This window comes from Echinops telfairi, unplaced genomic scaffold (genome assembly GCF_000313985.2).
Source record: "Echinops telfairi isolate 266 unplaced genomic scaffold, ASM31398v2 ScPeMD7_655;HRSCAF=1070, whole genome shotgun sequence".
In the NCBI taxonomy this organism is placed as follows: Eukaryota; Metazoa; Chordata; class Mammalia; order Afrosoricida; family Tenrecidae; genus Echinops; species Echinops telfairi.
Genome location: NW_022104553.1, coordinates 1,304,863 through 1,307,064, shown reverse-complemented (window position 1 = coordinate 1,307,064; position 2,202 = coordinate 1,304,863). Strand labels below are relative to the sequence as shown.

The window sequence follows — 2,202 nt, the reverse complement described above, 5'->3', positions numbered from 1 at the left end:
GGCATTGTAGTAGAAGTACTTTGTCCTTTGAGGCTGCAGAATACAAAAATGACATGTATGTTGAGTGGTTACCATTTAGTAAAGTTAATCATTCTTATTGCGTTTTCTAGGACATTCTTATGGGAAATTGGGTGTTTGTTGGTATTCCAAGAGGTATTATGAAAATTATTTTGCGTTCCATACCCCTTAAAGGACCTAGGGGACTGCTAATGGTCTTCTGAGAACTTAGCACTAATTGTACAGTTCTGTGTATACCAGGTGTCCTGCTGGTTGATGAGGAAGACAAGTTATAAATGATACCAGGGTGGCATAATGCCTGTTAGGGCAAAAGGCTAGAGGAGGTGACATTCAAGCTGAGACTTGGCCTGAGCAGAGTGGAGCAGCTGGCTCCAGCTCTCAGGGAAGGGCACCCTCAGAAAGTTTAAGGAATACTGGGGGGTTGTGTTCTTGAGTGTCACGAGGGAGGGAGGCTTCACAGAGAGAAGGTCAACAAGACCAGCTCAGGCTACAGCAGTCTGGGCCTCAGAGAGGCATGGAGCGTGTAAGCAGAAGTGGGGCATATGTCTTCATGCCCTTTCTTCGGCTTCTCTCCGCCAGATAGCCATGGCTAGACTTAACATTCTTACCCATGATTGCAAAGTCTTGAACATAAGTGACAAAATGTCTGCAAGATTACCTACATCGTGAAGCACAGCTTATAATTTTAAAATTTATAGATATTATGTCGATAAATGAAATGTGTATATCCAGTGGAATACTGCCCATCCATAAAGAGAAGTGAAGGTCTGGTGCATGCTGTGACATGGACAGATATTGAAAGCATTATATTAAGTGGTAAAGGGACACTTACTATGTGATGTCACTTACAGAGATTATCTAAGCAAACATATAGAGACCAACATTTAATAGTGACGAACAGGGTCAAAGGGAGAGAGATAAGAAAGGGGAAACTGTTTAGGGGACTCGGGCTTCTGCTGAGGGCGATTGAAGTAGGTATTTGGGAATGGATAATGGGAATAACTGGACAACATGATAAACATAATAAAGGTCACAGAATTTTCCCATTGAAGAATGTTAAAATGGCCAATGTCTTGTTACGCATGTATCTGCCACAATTTAAAAAATGCACTTATAAGTTATTATAGCATGATATATATAAAAAGGAAATCAAAGAAGTAACAAATAAAAACTCAGAATAATGATGGCCTCTGATGGAGGAGTCACGAGGATGGGTGAGGAAGACCAAAAAGGTAGAGTTCTCAAACTGAGGGGTGGTCTTGGTGGGGTGCTTGTTACAGTAGTAAGAACCAGTGACAAGTCACATCGAGCGTGCCAGGCATGACTCAGTCATTGGCATATATCATGAACCACAACTGTGACCCAAGTATTGTGAGCCCGAGGCTTGATACACAGACAACGGAGGTACAGAACAAGCAAGTCTAACTGCTGTCTCCTTTCTGCACATCCCATACTGACGAGAGTTATGTGGATAACAGCTCTAGTAGTACAGAGACACTGTGGTCCTGGAGGAAGACTGCTGATACTTATAGTCGCCTTAGCCTCAGTGCGACAGCCCTGCCCCGCCCCGCCCTGGGTTGTGGAGAGGACAGTGAGACAAGGTAATGCCTTGCCTGTTCTCACTCACATGTGCTCAGCAGGTGAGCATTCTCTTTCCTGTAAGTCGTCCCTGCTTCTTTTCATTTTTTCTTCTTCTTTATATAGCTAGAGAAAACCAAAAATGAAGCAGGTTTGTTGTTTTTGTTTTGTTTTGTTTTGTTTGTGAGGGAAAGGCTCTGTTCTTCAGAATGTTTGATTTAAATTCTCTTTGCCCGAGGATGGTATTTTTATTTTATATGATTGTTTGAACAAGCAGGAAGAAAACAAAATGAAATTGGGAGGCTCCGTGCTTTCTTCCTGAAAAGAGGTTTCAGGGCTTTAGGCCAAAATGTGGCTTCAAATGGCGGTGAGAGGCGGCCCCAGCAGGCAGGCTCTGCTGAGCAGCCTGTTGGTGGCAGGCACATATCAAAAGAGACAGAGAGAGCCTGCAGAACTCAGTGGGCTGCCCACTGTGGGCGGACCCATGAGAGGGAGGGGGAGTGTGCTTAGTGGGGCGGGAAGAGCGGCCAGCAGGGCTAGACAGACGCTTCGCTTTAAATCTGTGCAGCACTTTCCCTCCATTCCCCCTGGCTTCAGTCCCCGGGG

General features: G+C 44.7%; 1 protein-coding gene across 1 annotated transcript in view; it reads left to right on the top strand.

Moving 5' to 3' along the window:
- LOC123522022 (phenylalanine--tRNA ligase, mitochondrial-like) overlaps positions 1-2,202 on the top strand; it is a 217,590-nt gene that overhangs the window by 133,698 nt on the left and 81,690 nt on the right. The gene's annotated exons all lie outside the window — the stretch shown is intronic.